Source organism: Halichoerus grypus, chromosome 15 (assembly GCF_964656455.1).
Source record: "Halichoerus grypus chromosome 15, mHalGry1.hap1.1, whole genome shotgun sequence".
Lineage (NCBI taxonomy): Eukaryota > Metazoa > Chordata > Mammalia > Carnivora > Phocidae > Halichoerus > Halichoerus grypus.
The window spans coordinates 29,826,594-29,849,533 of record NC_135726.1 but is presented as its reverse complement, the minus strand read 5'-3'; the positions used below and the strand labels follow the sequence as shown (position 1 = coordinate 29,849,533).

Genomic DNA, 22,940 nt, shown 5'->3' with positions numbered 1-22,940 from the left:
TTTTTTTTTAAAGATTTTATTTATTTATTTGACAGAGAGAGACACAGCGAGAGAGGGAACACAAGCAGGGGGAGTGGGAGAGGGAGAAGCAGGCTTCCCGCGGAGCAGGGAGCCCGATGCGGGGCTCGATCCCAGGACGCCCCTCATCTCTGAAAATATTTAAGAAAGGAAATGTATATGTTCATTCCAAAATATGTGTACATAAAGGAAAGACAGCATCAAAACTTTTGAGGTCCCTTCCAGCTTTTAAATATTAAGCCACTCTTGTCATCAAGAAGTGTTACTTTGTGTGTGTGTGTGTTTATTAAAGATTTTATTTATCAGAGAGGGAGAGAGAGAGCACACGTGGGCATAAGCAGGGGGAGCAGCAGAGGGAGAAGCAGGCTTCCCGCTGAGCAGGGAGCCCGATGTGGGGCTAGATCCTAGGACCCTGGGGTCATGACCTGAGCCGAAGGCAGACGCTTAACAACTGAGCCACCCAGGTGCCCCTACTTTGTATCTGTTGACTGTTGAAGTAATTGTCACCCTGGGGCTTGGGCCTGACAAGTTCATTTATTTAACAAACCTTTAGTGAGCATCTGCTATGGACCAGGCACTGCTGTGGCACTGAAGATGTAAGGGACAAACAGAAATCCTTACCCCATGGAGCTTATGTTCTAGTGAAGGAAGAGGAAAAAGTAAGTAAAACATAGATAGTGAGTGTATCATCTTATGCTAAGTGATATGGAGAAGAATGAAGCAGGGAGTGTGGGGTGGAGGGAGGAGGGTCACAATTTTAATTTAAGGTGGTTAGGGAAAGCCTCACCGAGAAAGTACTGTTTGAACAAAGTCCTGGAGGAGGGGAATGATACAAAGGTGGCTCTTGGGGTCAAGTAAATAAACCCTATGGCACTAATTTGAGGGGAAGGCCTTTTGAATCTCCAATCGTTCCTTCCACCTACTAATCACGATCCCTAGAATTCTATTATTGGTCACACACACTTCTAGGTTAAAAGGCTAAAGTAAAAATATACAGTTATCAACTTTGGAAAGCTTTGGGTGAATTGGTTTATCTGATACCTTTGTAAATACTAAGGAGGGAGGAGAGCAAGGTAATTGGGCCAGAGGAGGTGTGTGTGGAGATAACAGATTTGGGCAAGTGCGGGGAGGAAGTAGGAACCTGCTGGGAGAGCCTGGATTGCCACTGCTGGAGAGCAGGACTGAACCCCTCTCCTGTCTCCTACCGGGGCCACACGGCCCCCAGTCCCGGGAATGGTCCTGGGGCCCTCAGCCAGGTCCTTCTCACCATAGTGCTGAGTGAGGTGCCCTGGGATGCAGGAACAGACTGATGTGGGGTTTAATAATGCAGCTCCTGAGGGGCTTGGGTTATTTGGAGTTGTGCCATAGATAGTGATGTGACTAGGGACACACGGGAAAGCGGTTCTGGGACTGGTAACTCTATTAGTCTATGGTTAATTTAACAGCCCTCAGAAAATAAATGAGTCAGGAAACTGTGAAAGTTTTCTCTTTAATCGGTGCAGGAAAGCAGCATCATTTATGATGACATCCACCTCATTTTTTGAAATTAGATTGTCCCCTATGGCTGTATCCTCGTTTTACCATTGTTCCTATAAGTTCAGTTCTCAAAAATGCTTCTTTAGACATAAGCTTTAGACCGTGGGTCACAAACTCCAGTACCTGTAGGGAACAGACAGCAGTGGCCACAAGCAGGTGGGGACCAGTGGGGAGTATGACAAATGGGAGAGTGCATGCCTGTACTTAGCTCCTGGGGTTGTGACCAACTGAGTTTGAGAGCTCAGTGTTACTAGAATTTCTCAGTCTCAATGGAAGGTGGAAATCCAAATTTTTAGACAAGACCTTCTGATTTTTAAATGTTGGCAACTAATTCAAGGTAGTGGGATACACTGTGCAGGCCAATTTATTGATCTCTACTATAAACAGATAATTTTGGTACATAGTGGAACATGGTAGGAAAGGTGGGCAAAGGAGGGACAACTGATCAACCTGACAGTTTGAGAAGGTAAATTTTTTAGGGAGTTGACCTCTGCCAAGGTGACCCCTTTATCTCAAGGTTCTCCCTCATCTATTTAACCAGTGGGTTATTGTGGATAAACTAATCACATCTGAGTAGTCCTGGTGGAGGGAGAAAATGCTGAGCTGAGAAGCCACAGGCCTCGCTCGGTCCTACTGTTGATTCTCTCACAGACTCACTGCAACCTTGGGTAGGTCTCAGCCTCTCATGGCTTAATTTCTTTATCTGCAGAATGAGGGGCTGGATTTAAGTGTTTTCAAAATGTGTCCCTCCAAGCCTACGAAGACTTCAGAGATGCCTGTGAGGGGTGGGGAAGTGTGGAAGGATCTCAGGGCTTGCAGAAATACAGCTCAGCCTTTGTTCTGTTTTCTCTTCGGGGCTTCTGCTTTTTCTGTGTTTTACATCTTGAGATTCTGCCAAAAATTAAAAAAAAAATTAAACTCCTTGAAGAGTTTTCCTGCTTTCAAAAAAGTTTCAAAATCACTGAATTAGTTTATCAGCTCTAGTATAAAGCGTTATTAGTAGAGGTTTGTGAACTGTGAGGCCTGCGGCTCATCTGAACGATAGGTCTCTCCTCCATTAGCCTACCACTGCTTGTCTGGTTATAGTTGCTGCTATTGGCTCAACTTCAGGCATAAATCAAATCAACAAGTAGCCAACAAATATTAGACGGGAGATTCTGACACATTATCCAGCTCAATAGCTCGTTTGGGGGGATTTTCTTTCTTTGTTTTGGTGAACAGATGTGTTCTTTTTGTGATATTATCTTGATCACATACAATATAGTCCCATTAGCTACTGAAAAACTGCGTGGTTCACATGATTTGATAAATATATCAACGTTTCACAAGTTTGAAAATCACTCAACTGACTTTTAAAAACTAGCTATAATTTATTAATAACCTAATAGGTGCTGACTTTATGGATATCACCGCTAAGCCTCAGATTATTAATCCTGCGAAGGAGCTGTTTTTATGTCTGTTTTACTGACGAATAAGGAAACTAAGGCGAGGTGAGGTTAAAGACTTACCTGGATCACACAAGTTTTTAACCCATACCTGTCCCAGCAAATTCTCAACCAGATAATCTCTCTAAGGTTATTTCTAGCCTTGAGAAGTTAGGAGGCAGGACTTCTGGGTGTTTTAAGCTGTCCTAGGATCAACAGCAAAACTGCTGTCAATTATCAACTTCCCAGAGCCTCTCATCTACTGAAAACCTTGAGTGGAAGCTTGTTGAACTCAGAGCTATTCAAGTTTGTTGCCCTGATCTTTACTGATAGGAGGGTCTCTGAATTTAAATAGTCCCTTCCACAGTCTGGACATCATCCTTGGGAAATGAAAGAACTTTAGATCTGGGGATGGAAATAGACTGTTGGGGATGAGTAAGTGGATTTTTCAGTGTTATTTCTGCACTTGGCTGAGCCGAGTTTCCCCTGCTGCAAAGGAGATTGCTTTCCCTGTTTGTTGATCTACCTACCGTTCTGGTCTAATGGATTCAGCTTCCCTAGTAGCGGGTATATGCCAAGAATGTGGCACAAGGCAAGCATTGATTGTGGACAGGTTTTTTGTTTTGTTCTGTTTTTGTTAGGCACTTTGTTGGGCACATAGTATAACCTAGATCAGTGTTTCTGATTACTGTAACCACTGGAATTTTTTTTTTTTTTCTTAAAAGCTCACCTACAAGACAGAAGACCAGTACTTTTCGTTTGCATACTGTAACATTTTTAGGGAATGTTTATGAAAAAACAACAATGGAAACAGACAGCAGAGGTGTTATGATTCTCGATTCTCATTTCATAGGCAAGAAAAATCGCTGATCATTCATTCACTTGGCCAGTGGAAGAGCCTGGACTGTAACTCAGATATTTCCACTTCTAATCGTGTGTCCTCTCTGTTTTATTATAGTCATTTGGCTTTTCTAACTGGAGGGGAAACCAATTGACTTTCAGCATCGACCTAGTTTATGTTAACATCTCTGATGGTGATTTTGAAAAATAAAGAAAAAAAGCCTATTAATTGCATTGTTTGAGAAAAACATCAATAACCATTGTTTTTCCATTAAAAAAAAAAAGTAGAGGTCTCAATTATAAGTAAGGTCTTAAAGTTTAGAGTTCGCCATTAGGAAAAATATGGGCAAGTGTTTCTGAGCCCACTACTACCTGTCTCCTCCAGAGAAGAGAATGGAATTTGGATACTTCCCTCTTCTGGGAGCATTGTTTTTTGTTTGCTTTGCAGCCCAAATACTTGACTGATTGATTGCCTCTGACTTCTACAGCTAAGTGAAGGGTTTGTGTATGGCTTTCTTTTTTTTTTTTAAGATTTTATTTATTTATTTGACAGAGACACAGCGAGAGAGGGAACACAAGCAGGGGGAGAGGGAGAAGCAGGCTTCCCACCGAGCAGGGAGCCCGATGCGGGGCTCGATCCTAGGACCCTGGGATCATGACCTGAGCCGAAGGCAGATGCTTAACCGACTGAGCTACGCAAGTGCTCCTCCCAGGTGATTCTAATATGCAGTAAGGTTTGAGAATCTCTGATAGAGGCTTCCAGTGTCTTGTTCAAACCCAGGCGGGATAATCCCCAGTGACAGCAATTTATTCTGCCAGCACATTACAGGTATGTTAGGTGAACAGTTCGTTCAGGATAAAATACACATTTACTGAGCTCCTGTGTTCTAGGTGCTGAGAATACTTCCAGGAACAAGATAGCCTGTCTCTACCAACAGATGCTTGCTTTCTAGTGGGCGGAGACAATAAACAGGCAAACAGGACCGTGATAAGTATTAAGAAGGAAGCCCACTGTGACTAGGGGGTCAAGGAAAGCCTCTCTGAGAAGCCATTTTTGCAAGACCTAAGGGGAGCCAGTGATAAGGCAGAGGGAATAGAAGGTGAAAAGGTCCCGAGACAAGGAGGGTGGTGTGTTTGAAGAACAGAAAAGACTGCAGTCACTTTCGTTTAGATGAGTGGCAGATAGTGAGCCAGCCTGACATTTCGTATAGTTCACACAGATCACTCAGTATGTTCTTGCCAAATAGGACACACTCTGCCAAGGAAACACAAAGAGAAGTATCCTTCGGGAGCCAGGGTACTGTGTACTGGACAAAGAGGGCTCCGCGGTATTAACCAAAAATTGCTGACTATGAGAAAAAATTCGGCCGTCCTACATGACACTGAGATAAGCTATGAAAAGGGAAAAATTCAATTATACATTTGATATCCAGAGGATTTGGCCTAATTCTTTAGTCTTTTATCTTGTTGCTAACCATCAACTGAATGCAGCCTGTCAGTGTGCAGAACTTGCCTCATTTCAGAACGCATTCGGTTCTCTGACACAGTATTTTGGGGGTCTCTACCCAACCAAATTTTCTGGAAGGCAGAATGTTTGTCAGATATATGTAAGGCTGGGGAAATCAACTATGTGCCTGTAGGAGACCTAGATATTTGTATGACTTTCTTGTTTTAAGAAACACAGACCCAGCTCCCTTCCTCATTTTCACATAAGACTTCTACTTAAATTGTGCAAGCTCACTAACTTCTTAACACCTAATGGCAACCAGAGAAAAGAACTACACCAATTTATTTTTAAAGCTTATTTATTTATTTATTTTAGTAATCTCTACGCCCATCGTGGGGCTCAAACTCACGACCCCAAGATCAAGAGTCGCATGTTTCACCGACTGAGCCAGCCAGGAACCCCAACACTTATTTTTAGCAAAACTTTCTGAGGTCTCTCTGCTATTAAATTTAAATTGTCTTTTCAATCATATAACCTGGAATTAATTTTCCTGGTTGCCATGTTGTTACTCATCCTCTATAAAACAAACCATGGGGTTCAATGCAAAGAAAACAACTATGATTAATATATATCCTCAACCAAAACGTCCAAGAATTTCAATAATTTCCAAATGTTTTGCATAAGAGATCATAATGATGCTTTGATAAAATAGGAGTGCTTTAAAAGGCTATCTTAATGGGAAAGATAGCCCTTCTTAAATTCTCATGAGGCAAGGAAAAGCTTACCCAATTATTTTTTTTTTAATTTTATTTATTCATTTGAGAGAGAGAGAGAACACACAAGCAGGGGGAGCAGCAGACAGAGGGAGAGGGAGAAGCAGGCTCCCAGCTAAGCAGGGAGCCCGATGTGGGACTTGATCCCAGGACCCAGAGATCATGACCTGAGCCGAAGGCAGATGCTTAACCATCTGAGCCACCCAGGTGCCCCAAAACTTACCCAATTATTAATAATTAAAAAAAAAGACTATGGCAATTGTTAAAGGATTTCTTTTATTTCTAACAGTAAGAGTTTTATAAGCTCTTCCCATGCCATAAGTAGGAGCATGAAACACAGCCAATGGGATCATGGAAAGATGGTGACTGAATACAGATGGAGAAAAACAAGTCAAGAAATATTCAGAGGAAACCTGGTACAGTTTTCTCTTTTTTAAAGCTTAAACAAGACAAGATGGATTTAAATTGCATCAGGATGGGTTTCTTCTTGAAATAAGATGCCCCTAATGCCTATAAAACAAGCCAGTTGATTAGACATCTTCATGTCTCCGGTTTCCATCAGTTCTTCAGTTATATGGTAGAGATCGACATGGTTTCTTAAGCACAACAATTACAGTACCTGTAAATGAAGGTTAAGTATTACCAAAGTTAATAAAAATAATTAATTAGTGGGTACTTACATCACAAAATGATTGGCCAGGAGGCCAGAGGACCGCGTCTGTCTTGTTCATTGTCTTCCCAGCACCCAGCACTGGACCTGACACTTCACGGATACTCTTTGAATATTTGTTGAATGAACTCATTTTTCAAGTAGCAGCTGCACTGCATGCCTTTGATCCCTCCAAACTTGATTTAGAAGTAACTTCTCCAGGAGCGCTTGCCTTACCCAAAGAGAAGCAGACTCACAAAGAGAGGGAAGGAGATGCTCAAAGATGAGCAAGGATGTCTTATCATGGAAAACAGCAAAACCTCTTTTTTCCTGAAGACCTTTTAAGATTAGGAGAAGCAACTGTTTGTAAAAGCAGAACCATGGAAGATTTGAACCATCAGGCATGATTGTGCTTTGAAGTATATTCCTGGCTAAATGCAGGAGATAAACTAGATCAAACTTAGAGGCTCTAAGATCCGTCCCTGATTAAACAAGCCTAAGAGTGGGAGTCTGAAAAGCATATCCTTTGGATATTGTTATTAGTAGCAGCCTCCAGATCTGAAAACAGTGCTAAACACCCTTTCAAATGATCTTGGAGGTGCTTTGAGCTACAGCTGAAAGCTTACCTAGCCATCTTTTCTATTTGCTTGAACAAGAGCCTGAAAAAGAAGGTTAAAGAGCTTTCTAGTGATGTCCTTCACTCCTGTCCTAAAAAGAACCTCTGTTCTTCACTGAATTAAGGAGATTTCACAAGTCCCAGAGGATAATATGAAGTTAGTTTTCGCTCCCTGCTGAACCAACTAAAGTTCCTTTCAAATTCTTTTCCTGGACTGGAAAGGTGTCTGAGCTCTTCAAGCTACTATTCGTTATTGCAGAAAGATGGCAATTATGTTATATTCTATAATGGGGCATAAAACATTTAAATAAAATTTTAAATTTAAATCGACATAAAATGTGTGAAAGGTTAAAAAAGCATACCATAACGTTTAGAAGTACTTATCATTGGTCTGTGAGAGAACATTTTCTTTAGTGCCTCAACCTGTACGTGAATGTCAATAAAGATGAGCGAGAAGATATTCTATACACACATTTTTTCATATTTATTATATGACACATTTATTATTAAGAGTTTATTATTTATATGGGAATAGTCATCCCTTCCATAACTGACACTGCACCCAGCCTTGTACACATATATGGTGTAAGTATTTAAATGCATGTAAATTATACCAAAGTCACAAAACTGGCAAGCGCAATATGAGAAATAACAGTACCACTATCAGAAATCTTCAGACTTAAAAAAATTATTCGCTGCTTAAGTAATTAAAATATATCTGTTCCTGGGGCACCTGGGTGGCTCAGTCGGTTAAGCGTCTGCCTTAGGCTCAGGTCATAATCCTGGAGTCCTGGGATTGAGCCCCCGCATCGGGCTCTCTGCTCAGCGGGGAGCCTGCTTCTCCCACTCCTGCTCCCCCTGCTTGTGCTCTCTGTCTCTGTCAAATAAATAAATAAAATCTTTTAAAAATATATATATATCTGTTCTTTTTGTCTCAACATGTGTTCATATGCATGTGTAAATGAATATATACACACACAGCCCATATATATGGGTTTAATGTATATAATACTATAACAAAGTTGGAAGTTGCTGGCTAGGCATCACTTTTTTGAACAGCTTTATTGAGATTGTATTCTCTTACCATAGAATTCACACTTTAGTGTTGATGTGCAGCCATCACCGCAAACTAATTTTAAAATATTTTCATCACCCCCCAAAAGTACTATTAGCAATCACTCTCCATTCTTCATCCTCTTCCCCCCAACCCAGCCCTCGGCAACCACTAATCTACTTTCTGTCTCTGTAGACTTGCTTATTCTGGACATTTTACATAAATGGAATCCTACAACATGTAGTCTTTTGTATTTGGCTTTGATCACCCTGCATGTTTTCGGGGTTTAGCTATGTTGTAGCATGTATCAGGACCTAACTTCCTTTATGGCTGAATAATATTCCAGTGTATGGATAAACAATTTTTGTATATGCATCCATCAGTTGATGGACATTTGGTTTGTTTCCATCTGGGGGCTATGATGAATAATGCCGCCATGAACATTTGTGTGCAAGTTTTTGTGTGAACGTGTTCTCATTTTGAGGGGTTGCTGGGTCATCTAATAACTGTGTAACTTTTCGAAGAACTATTTTCCAAAATGGCTGCACCATTTCACATTTCTACTAGCAATGTATGAGGGTTCCAACTTTTCCACATTCTGATCAACACTTGTTATTGTCTGCCTTTCTTATTAGAGCTGTCCGAATGGATGTGAAGTAGTATCTCATTGTGGTTTTGAGTTGCATTTTTCTAATAAATAATGTTGTGCATCTTGTGCATATTGGCTATTTGTGTATCTTCACTGGAGAAATGTATATTCAAAGTATTTAAAAATACTCTGCCTATTTTTACGTTGGGTTATTTGTCTTTTTATTGTTGAGTTGTAAGAAGTCTTCATACATTCTGGATACTGGACCCTTATCAGTTGTATGATTTGCAAATATTTTCTCATTCCGTGGGTGTCATTTCTTAATGGTGTCCTTTGAATCACAGAAGTTTTTCTATGTTGATGTTCAATATATCAATTTTTTCTTTGGTGCTTCTAAAGCACCTAATGCTTCTAAAATTAAAGCATTAATTTTAATGAAGCCCAATTTATATTTCCTTTTGTTGCTTATGTTGTGGTACCATGTACTGTGTACAAAACCATTGCCTAGGGCGCCTGGGTGGCTCAGTTGGTTAAGCGACTGCCTTCGGCTCAGGTCATGATCCTGGAGTCCCGGGATCGAGTCCCGCATCGGGCTCCCTGCTCAGCGGGGGGTCTGCTTCTCCCTCTGACCCTCTTCCCTCTTGTGCTGTCTCTCATTCTCTCTCTCAAATAAATAAATAAAATCTTAAAAAAACAAAACAAAACAAAACAAAACAAAAAACCATTGCCTAACCCAAGGCCCTGAAGATTTACTCCTATGTTTTCTTCTTAGAGTTTTATAGTTTTACCTCTTAACATTTAGGTCCATGATCCCTTTTGATTTATTTTTTCTGTATGTTATAAGGTAGGGATCCAGCTTCATTCTCTAGCATTTGTATATCCAGTAGTCTTTCTCGATTTATGTCTTAGCACTCTTGTTGAAAATAAATTGACCATAAATGTAAAAGTTTATTTCTGGACTCTCAGTTCTATTCCATTGATCTATATGTCTATTCTTATGCCAGTTCCACCGTGTCTGGATTACTGTAGCATTGTAGTAAGTTTTGAAATCAGGAAGCATGAGTCCTTTTTTTTTTGAAGGATTTAAAAAAATTTTTTTATTGTTTTTATTTTTTGTTTTTTAAGTAACCTCTCTCCCCAGTGTAGGGCTTGAACTCACAACCCTGAGATCAAGAGTCACATGCTGTATGGACTGAGCCAGCCAGGTGCTCCAAAGGATTTTTTTTTTTTTAATCCGGTGTAGTTAACATACAGTGTTATATTCATTTCAGCCTTTTTTTTTTCAAGGATGTTTTGACTATTCTGTGGGCATCACTTCAGCAGGTCTCACTTAGATAGGTCTAATGCTTAGTTTTGCAGTTTTAGGCCTTTGAAAAAATTATTGAGGTATAATTGACATATATTGGTTTCAGGTACATAACATAATGATTCAGTATTTGTATACATTGGGAAATGATCACCACAGAAAGCCTAATTAACATCCATCACCATACATAATTACAAACTCTTTTCCTCTTGGGATGAGAACTTTTAAGATTTATTCTCTTAGCAATTTTCAAATATGCAATATAGTATTATTAACTATAGTCACCATGCTATACATTACATCCCTGTGGCTTATTCTATAACTGGAAGTTTGTATCTTTTTAAAAAAAAAAAATTTATTTATTTGAGAGAGAGAGAGAGCACGAGTGGGAGGGGGAGAGGGAGAGGGAGAGAGAACCCCAAGCAGACTCTGTGTTGAGCGCAGAGCCCAGCACAGGGCTTGATCTCACAACCCTGAGATCACGACCTGAGCCGAAACCAAGAGTTGGCTGCTCAACCCACTGCACTACCCAGGCACCCCGGAAGTTTGTATATTTTGACCCCCTTCACACATTTTTCCCACCCACTACCCCATCCTCTGGCACCCACTAGTCTGTTTTCTGTATCTATGAGCTTGGTGGGGCTTTTGGTTTTTTAGATTTCACATATAAGTGAGATCATGTGGTATTTGTCTTTCTCTGTCTGACTTACTTCACTTAGCATAATACCCTCAAGGTCCATGCATGTTGTTGCAGTGGCAAGATTTCATTCCTTTTTATGGTTGAATAATATCCCATTGTGTATACATACCACATTGCCTTTATCTATTTCTCCATTAATAGACACTTAGGTAGGAGCATTTGGCTGGCTCAGTCAGAAGAGCGAGCGTTCGACTCTTGATCTCGGGGTCGTGAGTTCAAGCCCCACATTGGGTGTAGAGATTACTTAAATAAGTAAATAAACTTAAAAAAAAGTAGACACTTGGGTTGTTTCCATGTCTTGGCTATCGTAAATAATGCTGCAGTGAACGGGGGTGGGAGGGGAGCAGATATCTTTTAAGCTAAGGCTTTTGTTTTCTTCAGATAAAAACCCAGAAGAGGAATTGCTGGCTCATTTGGTAGTTCTATTTTTAATTTTTGAGGAACCTCCATACTGTTTTCTACAGTGGCTGCACCAATTTACATTTCCATCAGCAGTACACAAGGGTTCCCTTTTCTCTGTTACTCTCAACACTTATTTCTTGTCTGATAATAGCCATTCTAACAGGTCTGAGGTGAGTTTTAGGATCTTGAGTATATCAGTTTCCCCCAAAAGTGAACAGGTGCCAGAGCACTGGTTCATATTTCTCAAACTTGCCAGGAAATATCATTTGATGTACATGCATTTTGGGGTATTTCTTTTTTGGTGTCCTGAACCAAAATGCCTGTAGGGCAGTTCCCCCTTCTAAGATGCCAAATTCATAACCAAGTGGTTGCTTGCTAAACATGCAATTGGAAACTACCGCTGAAGGGAAGGATATAGTGTAATGCTTAAGAGTTCCAGGCTTTAGGACCAGCCAGCTCTAAGTTTGAATCCTACCTCTGCCACTCAATGATTGTGTAAGCAGGGCAAGATTTTGGACCCTATTCATCTGAACAGTGGGGAAAATCATCCCTTCCTTATAGAATGGTTGTGAAGGTAATATGAAATAATAAACGTAAGCCCTTAACACTGCCTAGGACTAACTAAATTTCAGTAAATGGTACCTATTGGACTTGTGGAATGTTTCCTTCAGAGTGTGAAGAACCGGTCTTTGTCATAGCACAGGCTTTCTGGTGACTTGAATCATTGTGTCTGCAAATAGAGGACCTTTTTGGTTTGAAAGGCACTAGATAGGACTGGAGCCAATTTTACTCTAGAGTGGGATACAGGGAGCTGGAGAGCATTGCCACCATGCCCTCTGGACATTCCATTGCCTGGCAGAAATGGTAGGCCAGGGTTGCTATATTTTGATGTTGTTGATGATAATTGATTTTTGTTCATTTAAATTGCAGAGGGTAGGGGCACCTGGCTGGCTCAGTCAGAAGAGCATGCAAGTCTTGATCTCAGGGTCATGAGTTCGAGCCCCACATGGGGTGTAGAGATTACTTAAATAAATAAAACCTTAAAAAATAATTAATTAAAAAAATTGCAGAAGGTAGTATTGACTGATCCAGCCTGTTAATTCTGGGACTTAGAGCCATCCTTTGCACCCAGAGTCCATATATTCAGAAACCTCAGTTACCAAGAATACCACTGAGATTTAAGAAATAAGTTGAACAGTCAAAATAGATGTCACAAAAACTCACACACTTAACCCACAAGAGAATCCCACAGAAAATCATTACTCAAAACCCGAGAGTCTAAACTAAAAAGTTTATCAGTGTCTATTCATAGTAAAATAGAAGCATCAAGGAAGGAAGGAAAGAAAGAAAGAAAGAAAGAGAGAAAGAGAAAAGAAAAGAAAAGGAAGAAAGGGAAAGAAGGAAAGAAAAAGAAAGAAAGAGAAAGAAAAAGAAAGAAAGAAAGAAAGAAAGAAAGAAAGAAAGAAAGAAAGAAAGAAAGAAAGAAAGAAAGAGGGAAAAAAGGAAAGAAGGTTGTTAGGTAGAAAAATAGAGAAATGTCAGTCCAGTAGTGAGGAATAAGACATAGAAAAAGATGGATGTAAGTTTAAAATAATAACAGCCTTCTAGAGGCCATTTTTCATAAGGACAAATAGGTCTACATACTTCTGAGGGCATTCATTGATCATAATAGAATACAATAATGCTGATAATGATAATGATGCTCTTTAATCACCAAGTGTAAGTAATGTTCAAAGATTCAAGAAAACATGAGTTTTCTTGGGGAGAAAATTTCTGTAAAAAGTAGCTAAAGTTTTAGACAAGATATGGAATGTCTTATTCTCTAACATCTCTAAATGAGATGTTACTGGCCTTAAATTCGGTTCAACAGGTTGAATTTGCAAATGAAAGCAGTATTCAAGTAAGAAGTGGTGTAGGGAGCTCAGGGGTGAACTGTTTCTGTGCATTCTTATCCTAGTATGTGGTTGTTATTAAGTATCCTTGAGGGGAATCAAAGCTGTAATTGTAACTTCTCTCTCAGCAGGGTTCCCTCCCAGCCCCTTCAATATCTGAGCTAAATAGACTTGTGTTGATCCACGCTGGAGGGCCTGCACGGGGAATATAAAGAATGAAATTACCTGGTAAACTAGCACTCTGTATATCGCAGCCATTACCTTCTGGTCAGGCATAAACAAGCCCAGTGACATTGCTCTGTGCTTCTTTGTGGAGTCTGAAATTCAAGAGTTTTCTGTCCACTGTAAGGTGAATGAATGCTAAATATCACCCACAGTGGATCTGAAACGGTGTTAAACAGTTTCCAACAAACATAAGGTAGACAGAGTGAGGTCCTGACATCCCATTATTTTGTCTATCTCTCATTCTCATATGGATTTTAAAGCTTTAATTAGGCATTAAAGCCAGCCCAGAGCCTGAAAGAGACCCATAGAATTTTAGAGCTGGAAGGCTTTTAGAAAATTTGTCCAGCCTCTTCATTTTACAGAAGGGAAAACCGAGGCCCTGGGACATGTTACGATTTAATGTAGGCCACACAGTTAATTAGTGACAGAGCGAGAGGGAAGCCAGGTGTCCCCACACCTTCGTTGGACAGTGGTTTTCTAGTAGGCCACCTGCTCCTAGACTAATGCCCCCCCCCCCCGTTTGTTCTTTCTTTCCCTTAATAGCTGTGCAAATCAGAGCGTGGGCCTGAACGTCGGGAAGACTAGGTGTCGGCCCCAGCTCTCCACCACTTGAGGTGCGCACTCGCTCTCTCTCTACATCAGGACTTGGGGCTGGGTCTCTCCTTAGCCTGGCGCCTTCTCCATGGCAGGTGCTTCGCACCTGGGCTGAATCGCTGCATCATCGCGGCGCCACTGTCCTTGCTCCCGATTTTACAGCACCGGCGCGTGTCACGGCGGTGTCAGAGCGTAAGGAGGACGCGGGTCCGAATCCACGCCGTTTGAAAAGGGAGGTTCAGGACACCCTCTCAGCTCCCGGTTGGCCCCGGGCTGGCGGAGAGACGCCCAGAGCGTGAGTGACCTCGGCGCCGACCCCGCCACTGGTCAGCTCGCGGCCGGGGCGTGCCTGCCGGGCCTGACGTGGCGGCGGGGCCGCGGGAAGGGGAGAGGCCGTCGCGAGGGCGCGGCCTGACGTGGCGGCCGCGGCGGGGCGGCGAGGGGAGCCCGGGCCACTGCACTGCCCCGCGCTCCGGCCAGAGGGCGCCCGGCCCCAACACTTCCCCGCCCCGGGACCGCCCGGGGCTCCAGGAGTAACCGCACCGGCGATTGGGTCGGCGGCGCGGCGGGGCCATGTTGGAGCCGGGCGACGACCCCGCCTCCCGCCGCCCTCCGCCCCGGGTCGGGCCGGGCCGCGAGGGAAGCGGAGCAGGGAGAGGGATCCTCCCTCCCGGGTCGCCCGACGCGGCAGGAGCGGCGGCTGGAGCGGCCGCGGTCACAGCCGCCCCTCCGAGCCCCGGCCAATCAGCGGCGCGGGCACAAATATGCAAATGGCGCGCCGGTGCTGCCGGAGTGCCGCTCGCAGGGGCTGGTGGGGTCGCGCTGGGGGAGTGAACTGGGCCAATCAGGCGGGTGCGTGGCGGCGCGGGGGAGGCGGTGCCCCTTCACTCCTCCCTCCTCTCCCTCCCGGCCCCGCGCTGACAGGGGGGCCTGGCCGCGCAGCCGGTAAGTGCCGTCGCCGCCGCCGCCGCCGCCCGCCGTTGCCACCCGCCGCCCCAGGCGTGGGGAGGAAGCCCGGGGGCACCGCGGGGCAGCAGCCGCTGCTCAACTGGTGGGGAGAGGCGGGGGCGGGTTCTGTCAGCCTGGTGGTCGCCTGAGGCCGCCCCCGCCCGGACAGCCGCGCGTGTCAGTCTCGGTCGAGGCGGGGGGCGGCGGGGGCGCCTCAGTCATGGCGAAGCCTGAGAGCCAGCGAGCGGCGGTGAGTACGTGCCGCCGCCGCCGCCGCTCGGCCGGGGGGGGTCGGGGCAGGCCGGGCCGCGCCGCCGCCGCCGGAGGTGAGGGGCCCGCGCCCGGGGACGGCGGGGCGCGCGGCGAGGCCGGGGAGGGGGCTCTGCCCGCACGTGCGGCCCAGCCCGCTCGCGGCCCGCCCCGCGCCTGTCATGGCTGCGGGCTGCTGCCCCCGCCCCCCCACCCCCCCTCCGGCCCGCAGACCCTGGGGTCGGGACCTGGCCGCCGCGCCTGTTGCGTCGGGCGGAGGTGAGGGCAGGGTGGGCAGGGCTCCGCTTCCCCGCCCCGCGCGAGGTCGGGGCCTCCGGGTCTGCCCGCTTCCCTCCCGAGGGTCGGGCTTCCCTCCATCCTGCAGCCTCTTCCCCCGCCCGCCTGCTTTCTCGCCTCCGTGACTCATGACAGGGCGTCCCGCGCGAGCGCTGGGTGTCCCCGAGCCTGGGACGCCCCCGGCGCTTTCCCGGGCCTTGCCTACCGGGTTACGACCGCACTGCCTTCCCTGTGATCCTTCGCCCCGAGGGGCAGCCCCGAGGGCCTCTCCACGTCTGCAGCGGGGCCCGGACCCCGCGGCTGCTGCCGCTTTCTTGGGCTCTGGGTGTGGGACGTGATGGGTGGTTCCAGGGCTGTCTTCGCGGACATCCATCCCAAAGCCAAGCACGACCCGGAAAGCCTGGGTGTCTTACTGGCCTGTCGTCGCAGTCGCCAGCTCACAGTGGTTTCTGTTTGTTTCTTTTTTGGTTCTGTTTTGCCTTTTTTTTTTTTTTAAGAAAAATAAAACTTTTCAGAACAAAGTAGACCAAAAAATTTCTTAAATTGTGATATTAACGTGTTAACACAGTTACTTTCCTGGGAGTCTGGGATTTGACACTACTGTGACTTTTCTCCATTATATGAAATACTCATAACTACCTAAGGATTGCCCCGTATTAAATAAAGTTTATTTTCATTAATAAAATCACTATCACAATTTAGTTTCTCAGTTTTGCATGCTACTTTTCACCTTTCCTTTTCTCTGATTTCAAACTCCAGTTCTACCTAACCGACTAGGATCTTGAACAGAAAAAAGGGCTTACCTTGTGTAATGTTACTCTACCTAAACTGTGCATGATTGTACAGGTACTTTTTTTAAAAAACGGCTAGGTCTGCAAACACTTAAATGTACAGAAGGTACTTACCCGGTCGGGGGTGGGGATTCCACATTTTGGAGGGAGGGAGGGAGGGAGGGAGTGTGTGTGTGTGTGTGTGTGTGTGCGCGCGCGCGCGCGCGCGCGTTTTAGCTTTGGGGGGAGGGGGTTTCAGTGCAAAAGGATGAACATAGTGTTTCTTCATTTCTGTTAGATTTACAGAACTTGAAATTAAGTGGGACTTTTTGCTAATAGCACAGAGCCTTCCGTATGATAGATATTGGATAAATACTTGTTCTAAGCAAGTTAAACATGTATTCTGTATCTTCCAAGACTTTGTCTCTGCTTCCATTGCTTAGACACTTCACATTAAGTAGCTATAGTGTACTACAACATATTAGTAGTTTGGTGAGTTTCCTATAAACTACAGGTCATATAATATAAACATGAAATGCTCTGGGGGAAAAAAGTAGTTGCCTCCCAGATTTGATAGAGTTATGTTTGTCATTCTGAACAGTTTCAGGAGAGTGGGTGTTGTAGAGTTAAAAAATAAAAACCTTGTGATTGATTAACTAGGGGAAGGTGATGTCCTAAGGACATAAGAAATAGCATTAGGGAGAAAAAAAATTGTGCTGGTGTAACTAGTAAAGCCTTCTTGACTTGGAAGGAGTTCTGATTGGAGAGAATCAGGACTTTGTCACTTTACTAGCTGTATAGCTATAGTCAGATTTCTTAACCTCTGTGAACCCAAGTTTTCTTGAATTTTACAGTTCTCCAATTCTGAGGAGCCCATTAGATCTGTTCTTTGAAATATAAAAATTATGCCTGGGTTTAAGTATAAGAAAAGGCAGAGGTTTTGGAACAAATAGAGGTATAGTTGGTCTTACCTTAAAAGAACATTTTTAAAAGAATAAGCTTAAGTGAGCAGGTATGAATAAAGAAAGCAGTGTTGTTTAAAAAAAAAAAAAGCTCATGACAAATTTAATAAAATCCTAGAATTTTGAACTTGGAAGTATCTTTAGAGACTTTTAACTCCAAATCCCATTTCTAATGTAACTGAATGCCTTCTATAAGACATTAAACTAGACCTTGGCAGTTTACCTATGGAAACCAGATAGAACTGAAGGAAGGGCTTAATGTATAAATTTAGGAGGTAGGAACTGAAGAAGCATTACAGACTTAGAGGTAAAATCTATTGAAGTTTCAATAATTAAAAATTTTGGTACATGTGACATTTTAGATATTCTGAAGGGTTATGTGTGTTAATCACTCATATAAATGTAGTGGGATAAAAAGTCAACTAAATAGAGAACAAAAATGAAATCCTAGAGAGGTTAAAGTATAAAGGAAAAATGACTGAAATAATAGATCTACTGGGGAAATTCCATCATATATCAGTATAGTGAATACAGAACATTGGTAAGAATATGGAAACTTAAAGCATTTGGTTAGAGTGAAAATGAATTATGAAACTAATGTTGTCATAAGTGTTTGAAAAACTTTGAAAGCCAAAAATTGGAATCAGAAGAGATTTATGGACACTGAGGAGACAGAATGATTTTGTTATAACCTTTTAAATGTTTTGTAGCTGTCGTGGTCTTAAGATGATTAACCTGTCTTAACCATACAGATTTCTTACATGACAGAAGATTTAGCTTTTTTACACTTACTTTGTGAATATACGTTGCCACATTCCAATTTTATAACTATCTTCTGACACCATGTTTCTTTTTACTTGTTTGGGCTTCACTCCCATCCATTCTACCCCCGAATTTTACCAGTCTGTGAATACTCAGGTCAAATTCCACCTTGCGAATAAGATCATCTCTTGTCATTGTAGCCCTTAGGGATTTCTCCTTCCCATGAGACCATAGCATTATTATTTGTCTCACTTATTTGACATATCATGTACAACTTCCTGACCTTACCTCCACTGTATTGCTTTTAATTTTGTGGGAGCACCTTTTGCTCCTCCCCTTTAGAAACAGTTGGAAAGCTGATCAAGTGATAAGGGGAAACTCAGAGAAGGGGAAGCCACTTTGAGCTATAATTCATTCTCTGAACTCCAGGTCACTCACATCCATTCATTAAACAGATTAATTTATTAAGTGATTCCTTTATTAATCAGTTTATTATATAACATAAATTTATTAAGTGATTCCTACCTTTGTAGAATTTATAGTCTAATAGTGGAAACAGGTAATGGGCAAGTAAATAACAAATGTAAAATTACAACTTGTAATGAATTCAGTAAAGGAAGAGAATAGACTGCTGTGAAAAAAATGGGGAGGATTGTAGATTGTGTGGTCAGAAAGGTCTCTCTCAGGTGGTGATATTTAAGTCAAGACAAAGAATAAGCTAGATAGGGAAACAGTTTCTTGGAAGAGAGAAGAATATGTATGAAGGCAAAAAAGAGCTTAATATGTTGGAAGAAATGAAAGAAGTTCAGGGTGGCAGGAGTATAATAATAAGGGAAAACCATGCAAGATGAGAGCTAGGCAGAGAGCAGATCATACAGGGCATTGCAGGGCATTTTGAAGACCTGGGTTTTACTAAAGATGTTGCAATCAATCATTGAAGATTTTGAAGTAGAGGAGTGCTATGCTTTAGGTTTTAAGAATGACACTTTGGTTAAGAATGGATTAGAGAAAGGCAAGGATGAAAGCAAAGACTACTGCTACAGTTGTTGAGGTAAGATGATGGTGGCTGGCCCTAGGGTAGCAGTATCATCTGATTTGATATAGAGAGACAGAGAGGAGATGGAAATGGCAGGGGCATTGACAACTTCATGACTATTGGATGTTAAAGGAAAGATGTCGAAGTGACCTCCAGGTTCCTGACTTGAGGACCTAGGAAGATGATGGTGAGATTTACTGAGATGAACATAAGGAGAAGAAAAGGTTTGGCAAGAAATTAAGTTTTGAACACCATTCCCGGGCAAGAGCTTCAGAAGGTAGAAGGCGGGGGGACGGCGGGGGGGGGGGGGGGGTGGTGGCTATCTTTATCTGAATGATAGATGCCTCCGTTGGAATAGGTTTAACTATATATATGACACCATATTACAACGTACTCATAATGTGTGTTTTGAGAAGAGCAAGCTTCATATTTGTGTTAGGAGAATTAGTAACTGAAACGATCTTTTAACAATACAGTTCAGTTTTTGAAAGTTTGTGAAAATTTTCTTAATACAGATTATATTAGATAAGGTTTGAGAAAAAATCTGAATGTAGTATTAGATGGGTTTTGATATTATTTGGGTGATGGTGCAGAATTCAAAAGTCTTATAATCTTGATGTTCTTAAGAAAGTGGCACTCTTGGGCGTCTGGGTAGCTCAGTTGGTTAAGTGTCTGCCTTCAGCTCAGGTCATGATCTCAGGGTCCTGGGATCGAGCCCCGCATCGGGCTCCCCGCTCTGCAGGGAGCCTGCTTCTCCCTCTGCCCCTCCCCTGCTTGTGCTTTCTCTCTCTCTTTCTCTCTCAAATAAATAAAATCTTTAAAAAAAAAAGAAAAGAAAAAGAAAGTGGCACTCTTTAAAGTTATTAGCTTGTAGGCAGCCTGATATTACATTCATCATTTTTAATGAGGCTTCTGGTGTTTATGAGTAAAAATTGTAAGTGCAGGGCATTAGGAGCTATTATTTATCAAATAACTATAGATACTGATGTTTCTGTTATAATTTGTCATTATTAACTTAACAAATAGTAAGATTTTTTTTACTGTACTTTTAAAACTTTTTTAACTGGTAATTTTAAATATTGTTATTGCTACAAAGGGACCCAGTTTGAAATCTGAAGAGAAAAAAAGAAAGATTATTTTTCTTGTTCAGTGGTCATTTCAGTTTAGTTTACCTGACTAAGCTGCGTATAAAGTGTATTAAATTTTATTCTATTGGAAATAAATGGTTGTGCTTCTGAAAGATAACTGTTAATATATCTATTCTTTTATAAGAAGAAGGAAAAAATCGTTAGGATAATGGTTAGGTTTCATATATTTTGCGTAAAGTCTGGTTTATCTTAAAATTTTGTGCTTTATTACACATTACTAAGTAAATTCCAAGTTACTCTTCTTCCATGGAATTAGCTGGAATTTAGTGTATTTTTTTCGGTTATGTTATCTTTTGCAGTGTTTATCTTTAAAACAACAATTAAATATTCATTAAAATTTTTTCTTCAATCAAGGAACTGGACAGCTTTCCCTAAAACAAATCTAGGAATTCAAGATTCTACATTTGGTACACTTATTTAGTCCGTTTTATAGATGAAGAAACTGAGCTACAGAGAAACTGAGTTGCCTGAGCTTTCTAGTATTAGGGAATATTTTATTTCAGAGGTTGCATAATTTAGTGAATTCACTGCATATCCAAATACAAGAATACACTTGTTCTGATTTGGTGAACACGTGTTCAGATGAGTAGTAAACAGAGTTTACTTTTAAGTTTTTTCAGAAACCATCCTATATTTGCTTACCAATATTGTGTTGAATGACATGTACTCTAAATGGTGACTTATAAATATTTATTTATGATTCATCTTGGTTCAATTAGGTTTTTAATTTTTTTGATAAGTTATAAGTGACATTCAGAAAAGTATGTGTCATAAATTTATAGCTCTGTAATTTATTACAAAGTAAACATCTCTGTAACCACTACCTAGGTCAAGGAATAGAATGTTACTGGCAACCCCCAAGCTCCTTTCACTCCCTTCCAATCATCACCCCCTTTCAGCCTCCCAGAGGTAACCGCCATGCTGACTTCTAAAACCATAGAGTAGTTTTGGTTGTTTTTCAACTTTATATAAGTGAAATCATATAGTATGTGTTCTTTTGCTTAATATTATATCTGAGACTAATCTGTCTTTATTTTTAAAGATTTTATTTATTTATTTGAGAGAGAGAGAGATTGAGAGAACGAGTGGGAAAAGGGGCAGAGGGAGAAGCAGACTCCCTATGGAGCAAGGAGCCTGATGCAGGACTCGATCCCAGAACTCTGGGATCATTACCTGAGCTGAAGGTAGATGCTTAACCCACTGAGCCACTCAGGTGCCCAATCTGTGTTTTTCCATGTAAAAGTAGTTCAGTCATTCTCATTGCTGTTGATTCTAATGTAGGATGAACATGTTTTCAGTTTGGAAGTGTTCCGAGTAATACTGATATGAGCATTTCTGTACATGACTTTTGGTGTGCACACATTTCTGTGGCATATATATTTCTAGAAGTAGAAAAATTGGTCATGGGTATGGGTATATTTAACTTTACCAATAATGCTGTATCATTTTCCAGATTTGTTGTTCCAATTTATACTTCTTTTAGCAGTGTATGAGAATGCCAGTTGCTTATATTCAGTTATGTGGTTTGATTAAAATACCACTATACAGTATTTGAAAAATCTTGTGTTCTTTTGAAAAAATCTCCAAAGATGAGGGGCGCCTGGGTGGCTCAGTTGGTTAAGCGTCTGCCTTTGGCTCAGGTCATGATCCCAGGGTCCTGGGATTGAGCCCTGCATCGGGCTCCCTGCTCAATGGGGAGCCTGCTTCTCCTTCTCCCTCTGCCTGCCTCTCTGCCTACTTGGGCTTTCTCTGTCAAATAAATAAATAAAATCTTAAAAAAAAAAAAATCTCCAAAGATGAACATTTGGTTATGGATAGCTGTTTCTACCTAAATGAGACATAAATTAGTATCTCTGTTTTGCCTGTTGGATTACAGCATATTCAAACAAAGCATAGTTTTTTGTTTTCAAAGTTATAATCAAATAAGATACCATCTTTTCTCTATCCTTAAAAATGTTTGGTTTTGAAGTACAGTGACTAGTACAGCACTGTAGGGGATATGGTTTGGAAAGAACAAAAAAAACTTACATATAACGTAATTAAAGAAATCTTGAAAAAGATAGGAAAAAACTTTTAGCCAAAGTGAATTTGGTAACTATTAGGTGAAATGTACATGATAGTTCGAAATAAGGCCCTGGGGAAGGAGGAGGGCAAGTATTATAAAGATATATATTATTCCTGAGATGAATAGTGTTATGTCAGAAATGGCCAAAGCTCACAGGGCTACTAATAGGAATATGCACCATTTGTATATAGGGACCCAAGCTGTTGCTTTCTTGGTATGCTTTTGGTCAGAGACTTCAAGGAAGGCAATGAAATGCTATATGGTCTCATTAAAGTAGTGGGAAATTGAGTTTTATATCTTTATTTTATTCTAGTAGTAAGAAAAAAAATGTTTTTAATAATTTATAGTATTCCAAGAAAAATGGAGTTGAGTTTCTCAAGGATTTGAATGTGAAATCGCATCTTAGAAGATACGTTGAGGAAGATGTGTCAACATTTGACTGAATTCGAAATGCTAAGTAAATGGATTTGATAGAAATGAAGTCACTGCATAAAATCTATGTCTATTAAACTACTTTAAATGAATCAGAAAGGCAAGGAAAGCTATAAGAAAGAAAATCTAAGTGTAGTGTCGTAGAAGCTGAGAGAATTTCCAGAAGGCAGAGGGGTTACTTGAACTGAATTCAGGAAACATTTAAA

At 41.8% G+C, this 22,940-nt stretch overlaps 1 protein-coding gene and 1 long non-coding RNA gene across 10 annotated transcripts in view; one reads left to right on the top strand and one right to left on the bottom strand.

Moving 5' to 3' along the window:
- Positions 1 to 22,940, top strand: part of CHD9 (chromodomain helicase DNA binding protein 9) — a 217,931-nt gene that overhangs the window by 35,456 nt on the left and 159,535 nt on the right. For 4 of the 9 annotated variants that reach the window (XM_078062747.1, XM_078062745.1, XM_078062746.1 and 1 more), the window contains exon 1: positions 14,685 to 15,010. The exons of 2 other annotated variants lie outside the window; for them this stretch is intronic. The gene's annotated coding sequence lies outside the window, so the exon portion shown is untranslated. 3 more of the 9 variants (XM_078062743.1, XM_078062748.1, XM_078062742.1) reach the window with 3 other exon arrangements.
- On the bottom strand, positions 1,489 to 7,755 carry LOC118535073 (uncharacterized). The gene is made up of 2 exons (XR_013444157.1): positions 6,719 to 7,755; positions 1,489 to 2,445 (listed from the first exon to the last, which is right to left on the bottom strand). It is a non-coding gene; the product is annotated as an uncharacterized LOC118535073 (long non-coding RNA).